At 43.3% G+C, this 13,661-nt stretch overlaps 1 protein-coding gene across 1 annotated transcript in view; it reads left to right on the top strand.

Annotated features, from left to right (window-relative positions):
- Positions 1 to 13,661, top strand: part of Sema2a (Semaphorin 2a) — a 712,886-nt gene that overhangs the window by 74,139 nt on the left and 625,086 nt on the right. The window lies entirely within an intron of this gene.

Below are 13,661 nucleotides of genomic sequence, written 5' to 3'. Positions count from 1 at the left end.
TTTATTCCGTCGAAGTAGCGTTGTGCATTTTTCAGGAGGAATTCTCGCGCGCGCGCGCGCGCGCGAGCTCTGAAAAGTCGACGGTATTCTTGTCGGCGCGTTTCGCCCGAGCTGTTACAACGTCTGCGGCCATTTTCGCGCTAATAAAAGATCGCGCGCGTCCGTTTAATTTTCCACGATATTAAATTTGTTAGGAATTTCTGCGAGAACGCTCCGCATTGGAATGCAAGGAAGTTGAACATTTCTGAAGGGAGACCGACCCGAATGCGCACTCGGAATAGTTTGAAGAGCGCCAGTTTTTAAACAAGAGCGAGCAAGTGCGCTACAAGTGTCATCGTATTTTCTGGCTAATAAAATACTTCATAAAGCAAATAGCGATCTACGCAACTGCGAATGTTATGAAATATTTCAATGGTAACGTCGAGTCTGCTTCTCTTGATCATTTTCTTCGCCGTCTACCTTTTTTATTACCTTTATAATAGAAAGAATTAAGTGCATCTCCTTTAATGAAACGTCTCGAAATATTAAAAAGTTTCTCCCCGTATAAGCTCTCTCGGAGTCTGTTCAATTTCTCTTATTTCGTTGGGGGCTCGATGTTTATATTGAGGCAGAGTGGCCGACCAGGCAATGATGAAAATCACGCGATATTAAGTACTTGAAGGCGGTCGGACAGTGAAGTGACCTTAGGCCACTCGTTTGGGGAAACTTTACGTGAAGCGGCTTTTGTTAGTCCTGAACAGTACTTGAAATCGAGTGTATCCTCTTCTCTCTTCGTCTTTGATAACAGAGGGAGGGAACCCCGTCGGCTTAGCCCTCTTCTTGGTCCTCCCTGGAAGTCTCTGTTTCTTCGATATCTGCCTCCCCTCGCCCCGACGCGGCGGCAGCGCCCCGTCTAGACCATCTAGGAAAATCCTCAAATCGACTGTCACTGTCAAAGGAAGGGAAATTTCTTCCCCCGAGAATCTTTATTCACGGAAGTCGTGTGGGAAATGATGTGTTAAATTCGCGCGGTGGAACGGGCGCGGGGAAAATGGAAATCGAATGGGGCTCGAAAGATTTTCGACCGTTCAGGAATCAGTAAATTTTCCCGGGACCCAATTCGAGCGTGTTCGCAGATCCACTTAAGAATACTGCCAGCGGATGAAACTCCGCCCCTCCAGTCCCGAGATACGGGAAATCTGCTATTTAGTCGGCGACGTTTTATTCGGGTATATTATTACTACTATACATTATTATTACCATTATATAGACACACTATTGCTTGATGCTGATCCAGCAACGAAACATTTTTACCTTTAATCATTTTTTAATGAAACTTTTCCTAGCATTTTCGTGGCTTTTTTATGATTAAAGGGACATCAAACACGACACAACTTGTATCGCATTTAGCTTTAGATTAAATCTTCACTAATTTGGAGAAGCTGCAGAACACAGATATGATCGGTTCGGATAATCGAACAAGTAGATATACTCCGAATTAGGTCAATTATGTTAAGGAACTCCAAACACAACACAGCTTGTATCGCATTTAGCTACAGCATTAGATTAAATCTCCACTAATTGGGAAAAGCTGCAGAATACAGATATGATCGGTTCGGATAATCGAGGTTCTACCGAATCGCGAATTAAACAAGCAGATATACTCCGAATTACGTCGTGTTTGTCTCAGTTTATTCAGAAAGATGTCACAAGCGCGATGGTAAAAGTTTTATAAAGAAATTAATCAAAAATACCCGGGGATAAATTTTTGATTGCTGTTTACAAGGAACGAATAGAAAGCTTGCAAATACATTGTGCTATCGCGTTTGATTGTCTTGGCAGACGAAGTCTAATACTAGATACACTTGCATGATGTGAATCAACCATCCGTCAAAGGATCTATTTGACTGAGGAGTTTGGATCAGGTAACAAGCAACAACTGACACGAAACAGACCATTCTGGATAGAAGAGCTCCAGTCGAGACGTAATAGCTTGAACTCGAGCAATTCTGGATTCAATACCACTTATTGATCTAGAGGAGCAACACCATTTCCTATTCAAGAGAGCCAATGCAAGCTGTCCCGGACTTGAGAGACCAGATACTGATCATTCGATGGACCCGATATAGACCAACCGAAACTCAAGAAATCCGACTCGGTCCAAGCCGGATTCAAGAGTCCGATATAGAACTTTCTACACTCAAGAAATCTCATGCATACCTACCACCTTGGATTGTTTTTGTTACAGGTTGCGGCTGTTCGCCTCATCTGCTTCTAAGATCGGCAGATTACACTTTTCTTAGCATTTCACCTTTCTTTGAGCACTTCGTCACATGCTCGAAGAGCTGGAAGTCGGTTTGTTAATTACGTGTTTCCCTCGTTCGGGCGATAATTAAGTTCACATTAGCAGGTTGTGCTAGAAAGGGTTTCCTTACGTACTATCCTTCACTGTCACGGGCGCAACTGACCTACATTCTCAGTTCGTACACCTTCTAATCTACATATATTTCTTTTGTATGCATTTCTATTTATTGCGTGCCTCCCAGCAAGAAAATATTATTTACATAATATTTTACGTATCTCTTGTCTCGTATTGCCTCTCGTGTTCCCAGTACATATCTCTTTCATTCATAAGATATTCTGCTTCAGATTATTCTCTTTAGATCTTTCCAGCTTCCTATCTTTCTTTCTCCTTGTATCTTATATCGTCGTTTCAAACAAGCTCAAGGTAAAGCTTTAGCCTTAACGTCCTAATACAATGTCCTAATACAATCAGAACGATACAAAATGACGGCTTATGGATTTCGTACACTGTCTGATCTTGTTCCGTAATGATCGCCTTCAGCTTCGTTCGTTTACTTTTATCTCCGAAGCGCCAACACTCGCCACTCTTTTTCAGTTACCGTATAATTGCTATCGACGGGATAAAAAACGATTTTCATGATCGAAATCATTAACGTTCGATCGACGGCCATTAACGAAGCGAGTCGAGGCGCTCGAGGGACATTAATTCGCGATCCTTCTGTTTCATTGCGCAAATCCCTGTAAAATGTTGCCCGGCGTCAGTTCTTCGGACTTATATAATTATTTACGTCCTAGTTCGCGCTTGTTACCGACAGCCAGACACTTTGCCACGAGGACGAGGAGAACGCGTTCTAGCCGAACGGCGAATCAAGGCGACGAATTAAGAGTCCGTCGGGACGATTAACCCCGGAAATTTAATCTGGCTGAAAACGAGGGACGATTTAGATTGGTACGGCGCCCTTAATAGTTCCAGCAAAAAGAAGCGAACAAGGTTTCCCTGGCGCGGCGCGTCGCCGCGTTTCCCAGCTGCGAAACACTCTCTCGGCCGAGATCACCGGCAGCAGCCCCCGAGTACAGTTAATTGGCAAAATTACGGCGATTCGAAGGAGAAATAATAAGAGGAAAACACATTACCGGATACTAATTCGCGTAGGCCGCGCGGAAAACGCTACGGGGAAAAGGAAAATTCATCGTTTCGAGCCCGGGCGAACTCTGCCGGTCTGAAAGGGACTCGTATTACTCGAATCACAAACGCTAGTGCATTACAAATGAACAGTAATTAACGTGTTCCTTCTTTTATTTTTTCAACGGTTCTTTCATCTTCTCGCGTTTATTATTCGCTTCCTCTTCCGCGAGCGAGCGTACCCTTCGATAAACCCGAATGCAACCCACTGCCGCTGCGAGATTTCTACCGGAACGCAATCTGATTGCATCGGGACGGGAATTTTTGTAACAATGATTGATGAAATCCTCGGAACGTTTCATTCGATCTTTCGCCGGCTACGTAAATAAACGTCTGTAAACGTTTTGCCTATCTCGCGTGCATTCATCTATCCTTCTTTTGTTAATCCAACTATCGATTTGGCTTTTTCGAATAACGGCGCTCCATGCGATCTTCATGCTATCTGCATTCTCTTTTTAGCTAGTGTTCTAATTTCTAACTGGTGAATCTACAGTTCTCATCTGCGCTTTCATATTTTTCTTTCAATAAATTATTAAGCAGCGAATAAAGGATTCTTTCGTGTTCGCGTATTGTTTAACAGAATTTTTCAATCTATTCGGTCAATGAAATTCTATTTCAATTCAATCTATTCGGTCAAGAACAATCTCGTTCGCTAATGGAAAATTGTTTACCTTCCATCGCGTTGTAAACTCGTACAGCGAGTTTCATGGCGTTAAGGATCCTCCGCCCCGTTGACAAAAACGTATCCTGTCCGTTTGGAATTCCTTCGAGCAACTACTCCAGCATCAAGCCGAGAAGTTGTTGTGCAACTTAATCTAAGGGTTTGCCAAATAATCCTGGCACGTTGTGTATCGCTTTTGTTCTCGCCTGTAATCAATTATCACGTTTAATTACGCCGAACAATACGAACAATTTCGAACCGAGCGCGAGATATCGCGGCTTAAGTTTTGGCTGGGCCGTTGCATGCAGCCGCGAGCCTCGGATCCTCTAAGTCGACGATGAAAATTTTACGTCGGTTCTTCATTTCAACGCAGCCCTGATGGATGGCTCGGCGCATCCTTTTCGTTAACGTTGCGCGGTAATGCCGCGGCAGGTTTTATAGTCTTCGCGAAGAACTTCTAACGTGCGCGCCGAGTCACATTATTCAGTCGCGAAAAAAAGCAAGAAATTCAAATATTATGAACAAATACTAATGAAATTAACTCGGAAATCGCGTGTGGGAATTATTAGCTATGTAAAAGAACTGTGGAAATTGTTTAAACGATTTCAAACACGAGTTTATAGGTTAGTCTAAATCCTAGATTATGATTAGACTGCGGATCTTTGTGCAAAATAAAAATATTCTTATAATAATTAATAGTCTTTTCACGTTGAAAACAACATAACAATATTCTTAGATTTTTTATATGTATTTCGCTCAGTTAATTTCTTCAGTCTGATTATCAAACACTGGTGCTTGCTTAAACAAACTTTTTAATCATTTTTGGCAGTGTGTTCTTTTCTTGTAAAAGACACATTTACGTACAATTTGAACCATTATACTGTTAAAAGCGTAATTAATCATTTTTATAAGAAGACAAGTTCTCCAACGATGTTATCGGAAAACGATGCAAACGAACGTATGGCTCGATTGAACGTATTGCGAGAACGTTGTGTACGTTTATACATTTGTTAGTGAAACATGCTGAGTAGACACAACGAGCTACATATCACCTTTTAATAAAGAATAAAACGAGGTAATTTTGTCAATTGTAGTAGTCTTTATTTACTAATTGAAAAAGTCCGTAATACAGTACATCCAATAAACTTCAATCAAGCATTTACAAGAACGATCAATACTCTGAAACAAGGTCAAAGTAAATACTGTGAATGTGTTGCTACGTTGTATCCAACAAGAAACTGATCAACTTTTCCTCGCAGTTCTATTGTAAATTTTTCTCTGCTCTTGTTCTTGTTCGATAAACATATTGACTTTGCTCGAGGGAAAGAGAATATGCTGCAGCTTGTACGAGATGAATGTTTGAAACTGCACAAAAACGTACAAAACTCATTGATTAAAGTTTCATTAAAGTCTCGGATAAAAACAGCAATTTTTTTCAAAATCTTGTTTCGTTATTCTGAAAACTGACTTTAAGAAAATTGTGTAATTTATAGTATAGTGATCGAATACATTTTGCCAGGGCTTGGAAACGTTATAATTATTATTTACGAACCCAGAAAAACGAAGTTCACGCAGACCACGGTAATCCACTTACAATCGCCATCATATTTTCCTATTCTACTCGAATAATTCTCGGGCGAGGGAAGTGCTCGTAAATAATGTGAGCAATATTACACGGCTCGTAACATGATCCCGTTCGCAGCCGTGCGTCTTCATCTAACAAAGCTGTCGGCTATGCTGCCTGTCGTTTCGAAAGGCGGAAGGGCTGTTCATTTAGGCGGGTGCTGTGGCTCCTGGGTTAATTATTAAGCCGCCAATACGCTGGGATCGGGCCGTGCAATGAAAGAGTAAAGATAATCTTTAAAAAAGCCCATGAAATTTGCATTTCCAAGCGGCGATGGGGGATTTAATTACGCGCGGTCCTCGGAGGCGCACGCACTTTGAAGTTAGTTTCCCCCGCGCGCCAGTTTTGAAAAATTCATTAACATTATGGCCGGCATGGTAATTTCAGCAAAGCGCCCCGCGGACCACGAATAATTCAGGCAATGGAATGGCCTGACACTTCGTGGAATATATTTCGTGCGTCCTGGCCGGCGCAGAATTTCTGATCATCGCGTCTCGTCGCGTCGCGCGGCGCTCTATGCACAAGTATTATGAGTTTTCGCGTGTATCCGCTTAGGATACGTCTGCCAGGGGTGGTTCCGTGTCGTCTGGTACGTCGAAGGGATACTTCAAACGAGACACGAGGCGGACGCTGTCGCGGGGCATCGCATCAGACTAATCGAATCAAAGTAAGCGCCGTGGAACCAATGCGATCCCCGAGACAGGAAGAAGCATTTCCAACGACGCGACCGCTCTATTCCTCGTTTTCTAACCGGATTGAACACTTTCACTGCCCCGTCCGATGTTCACAAGAATTCCCAATCGGCTCGGCTCGCTCTCCCAGAAATAGAAGCTTCCTCGACCGAGATCGCCACCCCTAAACCTTCTGCTTTTTTAATCGACACTAATAGGGTAAAACTCCACCATTGTTCTACGCAGACAATAAGTAATAATAAAAATATACTTTATGTATCTAAGAAGAAAATAGATGTCTGGTAGCAGAATTTGAACGATTCCTCTTTCGGTTTCCGCAGCCGCGGTTTTTGAAAGTTCAAATCCTCGGAGGATACGCCAAATTAGCTGAACGAAAGTACACGAACGCCCGGGATGTGGCAAATTTTCATAATTTCCTTCTCCTGTTCCATTTTCGAATAATAATCTGACGAAATGGAGCGTTGAGTGCTTGACACATTTTTTAATTAGCCGAGATGGGGATCCCGCGCTGATCCGACCGGCTCCGTTGGATTAGAATAGGTCAGAGGAAATTAAGATGACACGTGACGAGGGTAGACAGCGAATTGAATCGCTTCGGGACCTACATAATCGAAGTCGACTCAGAGTAACTTCAGCTAATTCATCGCGTCGTAACTAAATATACGGATCTGCTACAGAGGGCAATTTTTGAAATAAATTTTGTATTCTATTCTAGTGGTTCAGCTCACTAAAAAGACCAGATTTACGTGATTGTCACAAAATGATTCAATGCCCGTTATTTCAAGGAGAAACATCAAAATCTTTTCGAGATTACCGTGTGAATTGCAATCGACAGGAAATAATTAAAGACAAGAAACCAGCAGCCTGAATGAATCCAACCCTTAAAGACCGGATCACCTACTGAAAACCTCCAATTAATTAATTACTGAGACGTCGAAGCCACAGAATTCTAAAACCATCTTTTCATTTATACCACGTCCGAATGTTTGACGTGATCGGGCTAGCACCAGCCGAGTTCAAATCTCTCGGTGATCCGGAACTCGTAACGAGCACCGCCGTGGCAACAAATCGCGTTTACATAAAATTTCCATTCGATTAAAAAAGGGATTTCGAGACGGCAGGGATCCTGATTGATACAGGTCTGGCGATTAACGCGTTAATTGGTTGGTTGGCAGCCGAGGCTCTCCCTGCTTATTTTCTCCCTCGTCGCGTTGGCTCCACCTCCGATACTCCCCATCGTTCTGCAAGCTCTGTATTCCGTTTTCTTATTCCGACGCACTTAATACGCCCCAAGAGTTAGAGGTAGAACGCGGTGTAACAAACAATCCCGCGCCGACCCCATACATTCCCACCAAAAAATCGTTACAAGGTTGGTTACGGTAGCATCGCTGGTCGGCGAAACTTGGTGCGGCCGCGGTTCCAGAACTGCAGTTAAATACCGAGCACAGTTTAACTGCAGTTCCGCGTCCAGGGAAAAACACTCGAGTGTTTAATGTCAGTTCATACCTTCCTCTGTTCTGCGGCGGCCTCACCCGCTCGTGCACCCCCCTCACCCATCCATCTGTCTATCCGCATTGCAACTTCTACCAGCAGATGAATAAATGCGAGTCCGTCCTTGGCGAAGTCCTCTTCAGACGGAGCGACTCTTCTTGAAACGACAAAAATCAAATTATTGCGAAAACCTCGGAACCGAAATGCCACTTACATACATATTAGATGGTTGCATAAGTTAGTGCCCGATCTGAAAATAAAATTCAATGGTTAAATTTTAAAGAATACAGCTTTTAATCAATTCTACAATTAGAAAAGAATGGTGACTATACTATAATTCTTTTTCTACACTCCGCTGTGCAGTACACTTTGCGACATCTATGAAAATCGGACACGAGCTTATGCAGTCATCTGATACTGCAAAATAAAAATGTTTTGCATTGATTGTGGGAAGCAGGAATAAAATAAAATTCGATTTCATCCCTTAACGACTTGATTGCATTAAAAACATTACAATATTCTTAAATTCTTTCAATCTTTTAATAGTTTATATTTCACCCAGCCAATTCCTTCATAAAAGCATAAATATCCACAGTCTAGTAAACATTTTCTTATTAAACGTTTGCCAACATATTCGCGACATTTTTCTGATTGTAACGACACCGAACACGACACGATTCCAGGTACAAGAATACTAAAGAATACACTTACAGATCGAATCGCGCAAAATGCAAATATCTTTCCTATTTTCATTCTTGAGAAAAATCGACCACCGTGCAACGCGGCGGTTGCTGAGGAGTAGGGGTCTAGGCTGCGAGAGAGGGATGACGAGTAAGGGTTGGAAGGTGGTAGGGGGCCAGACTTCTGAGAAGGGCTTCGCGGTATTATGCTAATCTCGTTAAACTGAGAGCGGGTCAGACGTTACTAGACCTTGTGCTATCGTATTAAGATAATAACAATGAAAGGGTTAGGCGCAGCGAAGCATCGGTCGGCGTCGTTGCATTATTAGCTCAACGACGGCGTACCGACGTAATCTTCTCAGCGCTTACCAGGTGGGTACATGGGTATTCGTCTCGCGTATCCGATAATAACTCGTTTGATGGAACTCCGTCGCCGCAGATTAGACCGCCAGGTCGCGGCTGCCAATGCGAGTCCCATGTATACTCATGAATATCAATCGATTTACCACCTGACCCTCCGTTTCCTTTCCACCTGATTAACAGTTATAAAAATGCAGAATTTATTCGTGAAGGGTCTCGGCTCGAAGTTGAAGCTCGTAGCCGAGGCTGAGACGAGTTTGTCGAACGGTGCCTGTGCTGTCTGCACGCTAGGGAGCAACTGTTCCGAGTGGTTGTTACACCTGCGGCCAGTTGAGTGTAAGCCTTGTGAATTATACAGGTGATACATACTGCAAAACAATGGCGGCTGGAGGGTAATTGTCATCAGACTTGCGATTACGAGCTGGGTCTTCCGGTCCACCGTTAATAATTGATCTCGCGTAGACACTTATCATTTGCTAGATCATAACTAAGTTGTAATCAAAAATAAGTTGGCGGATGTTCGTCGCAGACGCACATTGAAAAAACACCGTAAGTTCACACGTTGTCTTTAATGCGCAGACGATATAGTGAAGTAACGCGTGAACTATTGGAGGCTTTTTTTATTTAAGCACTTTAAACCCTTCCGGGTTTATTTCGCTTTACAGGATTAATTACAAGTGAATACAATGAGAATGTCTGTTAACACTAAATATGCAGATTACAAACTTTGAAAAAGAATGAGTGTTTACTTTAGAATCAATTATGTTGTCCTCCAATGCATAATTTAATTCAACGTGTATAACTATAATTTAATTAGTTACGAATTTAATAAAGAAAGTGCTTAAAACCTACTATGCAGTTCTGATTTCCAAGATTCGAGTGCTACTTGCGAAAGATTCGATTCCTTTCAACATCGAAGTATTTATAAGTATCTTTTCGAAACTTGTAAGTACTCATTCCGAGGTTCGATATCAGTTTGTATGAAATGAATACTTTTCAAATATAATCATTGAAACATCATTGCTTTTAAGTAGTAACCGAAACCTATGAAATGAAACTTGGTTATTGAAATTGATTGATGAATTTATTTTACATTTAGAGAAGGTTGAAGGCCCAGACTAAGTAGGACATTTATTAGCTTGCGTCTTTTTGTGAATTATACAATTCGCATTGCCATATTATGTGATCACGGGTTCCGCAGCCCTGATAGTGAAACAGCTAGGTTTTAGTGATCAGCACGCATTGTGTTAACTGTAACAATTAAGCTTCTCCCAAGTTTTAAATGTGCACACCAGGGTACAGAACTATTGGATGCTTAAATTCGAGAAGTCGTTAAACTATTAACGGACGTGATCGAAGGATTGCGCTAGGACAAGAAGCATAACGTACGTTAACGGTTTGAAGTAACAATTATAAAAATTTTTGTAATCATTTCCGTGAAGCTGATTTCAATTTGCAAGTAGGTCGCAATATCGCATAAAGTCCCTGCAGTTGAATAAAAGAGAGTTTCTTTTATTCTTAGCATGCTTTTTGATAGAACTCTCGCAGGATGCCCGGCGTAATTGCATTCTGAGAAGTTTTCGTGGAACGTGAGCACGAGGAACGTTGCAATAAGATGCGAAAGAAAACGCGTATTTCTGAGTTTGCGGGGCGTCGCGTCGCGTCGGTTCGAGTGGAACGAAAGCAATTGGGCAGCGGTGAAAGGACTGGGGTACGAAATACGCGGAAGCCTGCGATCTAGACAAAATTTTGCATTCGATTCAGAGCGAGGTTTAAAATTGATGTGAACAAAATTCAGATTCCTCGGATCCATAATGTAAATCAACTATGTCGCTCCGAAGACACCACTGGCAATTATTATTTACAGTATATTCTTTTAGTCTGAGTTTTGAAGTATTGGAGTCGCGCTGAAACTGGAATATCAATGTAGCACAGAAAACATTTCTTTTGATTCGCAGAAACAGCTTGCTCGGAAGACCATTCGGGATTTAATTAATTAATTTGAATTCTGCTTCGAGCCTGTGAACTCGAAACATGCAGTTTCCTTCTTAAGTAAATTTTTATAAGTACAACTATATGAAGTGTAATCCCAAATAATTGAAACTAATCCACTGATTTTAATTGTACATGTTTGAACATATTTTTCGATCAGCTACACGATGAATAAATGTCTGAAGTATTATATGAGAAAACATTGACGACCATAAATATATGAACACAAAAACAAGCATTTTTTGCATCGGCGTAATTCAAGGAGACGTTTGGTTGGTTTTATCTCGATGAGCCGCCCTGTATAAATCATAAGCTCGATAGAAAAATGATCGCCTTAGCCCGGACTTTTTCCAGGGAACGGTGAAAGTAATCTTTCGATTCCGCGTCGCGTCGGCCACGTATGGTATGTCCTCGCCGAGATACCGGGGGTGGCAGGTTTTCATAATCGGAATGATATTAGGGGAATCGCGCGGGAGACTTAAATTCCCCGCAGCGTCATCTCCACGGATTCTGATTAATAATTACGTTAAAGCCACCGAGTCCTCGGGCAGTGTCGTACCTTCCGACAGATTATGATAATGTAGTCCGTTTTGAACTCCGAGGAAATTTTCCACGAGGAGTGCCCGTCCGCGCATAAATATGGAAGAGGCTGATTGAAGGGAGGCGAGGGAGTAGATCCCGCCGCGCAAGCTCCGTGTTGACTCAAAGGAACGGTGAAAAGGAGCGGAAGATGGAAAACGAAGAAAGGAGAGCTGCGATAAAGCAGCCCTCGAACGGCTGCTTTCACGAACTCTCTCTCTCCCTCTCTCTTTTCCCTTGGCTGAAAAACCGGGGAACGACGGAGAAGAAAAAAAAATAGAAAAAAAGCTCGGAAAAGAATTGCCGCGACGATTGAAGCGGTCCGTTTGGAACCAGGTGTGGCTCGATTGTCACGTAATGTACGCGGCTTAAGTTTATCCAGCGGGCAGGTTTGCCGCTTAAAACCTGCCCGGCGGAATATTCTTTAATAAAACCGAGCACGTGACGCCGCGCCGTTCACAATCTCGCGAATCAGCCGCCATTGTGCGTTGATTCTGAATCAACAATTTCTCCTGATTTCCATGGATACCGTTCCGGCGTCGGGGACCGCCGCGGCTTGACGAGCTCGTTTTGTGCGTGCCGACCTAAGAATCGATGAATTATTTTATATCGAGGGGGTACGGCGTGGGCGTCGCCCAAATTTTCCAGTGTGGTGGTGTGCCCGTGTGTGTTTGATCGCTTCGCTTTCTGTCACCACCGACTCTCGGTTTCCGCATACGTAACTCGCACTCGACGGCTTTCACTCTGCGCCGCGATTCGTCCTGATATTCTGGTAATTGATGGTGGTAATTGACTGCTTGATAGCATCTTTCGAAATCAATTAGCACACGATGTATAGATTTGCAAGAATTCGTAAGAAGAACGTGGATGTCTCTATCATTTAACAAACACAGATTTTACTCTCCGATCACGTATGTTCTTTTATTCTATGTTTTACAATTAGGTTGCAGTCCGTAAAACTTCTTATCAATATCGGATTTCCTCATGCCCGTGGACGAATTTCACGATGAATTTTAAGCACGCGGTGTTTTACTCCGTCGCAATCGCAGCCGCTTCTCTCGAATTCATTATAACGCATTTAAATTCTTCAAAGCGCGACATATCCCCGCGAGCCGTATCCGTGGCGCTCTCAATTAGATAGAAAGCCTGCAAACAGCCGGATGGAGGATGGCGCCGGTTAATCAGATCGAGAAGACAAAGGGCGCGACGCATCGTTCCGCCAGATTGCGGGATATTATTTAATGGGCCGTGTTCGTGAACACGAAGGTCTTCCCGCGAGCTCTTTAGCCGTAGGATTAAGTAAAACGCCGGACGTTCCTATTCCTGGGCGCAACAGGTGAGACGCTATGTCATTTTTTAACGAACATCGCTAAGCATGTGCTGCGAGGCCATTCATCGAAAATTTATGTGGCTTGTTCGTCTGGAAGAGGTAAAAACCGCACGAGAGAGGGATCCTCGATGCAAATTACCCGGCATTATTCACCTTTTAATATTGTATTAACCGACCGGCCTCGGGTCGAGTGCATCAGCGAGCCACGGTGAGGCGCGCGAGGATAAGGAACCGTTTCTCCGTCGAAAAATCTGGAGCCTCGAGCGGAACGATAAATCTCTGCTCGATACGCGAACGGTCCGCGCATGGCGCAACACGAGGACCAGGACACACGAACGCTGGTTGGATAATCTATTAATGGCGGAAGTCGTCCAGGTGCGTTTAAAATGCAGGAAGCTTGGCGTGCCTGTGCAGGGATTGCAGTTGGCCCGTCGCCAGTCTGCTAAGTGGTCCACGCTACCCAACCCCGTCGCGCACGTTTGGTACCCACACCCCTGACCCCCGGTCTTAGGCGACCTTAGCAAGCTCGTTGCATTCGTACGCATCCGCACGTACCCCATCGATGCACTTTTTCCATCGACACACGACTCGGAATCCCGTTTTAATCGGCCGCCATCCGAACGATCTATATTTCACGAAAGGAAATTAACGTCCGGAAATCGACGCTTGACGCGACACGTTCCGATCTCTGTCGCGAGCATCGCTTTCCCAACAACTTTAATTACACTCTGCAACTGCCGAGCGAACCAATTCCAGCTTTTTATTTCGCGATTACTGAAGTTGCAA

The sequence above is a fragment of the Lasioglossum baleicum genome, chromosome 10 (assembly GCF_051020765.1).
Source record: "Lasioglossum baleicum chromosome 10, iyLasBale1, whole genome shotgun sequence".
NCBI lineage: Eukaryota > Metazoa > Arthropoda > Insecta > Hymenoptera > Halictidae > Lasioglossum > Lasioglossum baleicum.
The sequence above is the reverse complement of the archived record's forward strand: the minus strand, read 5'-3'. Positions and strand labels throughout refer to the sequence as shown.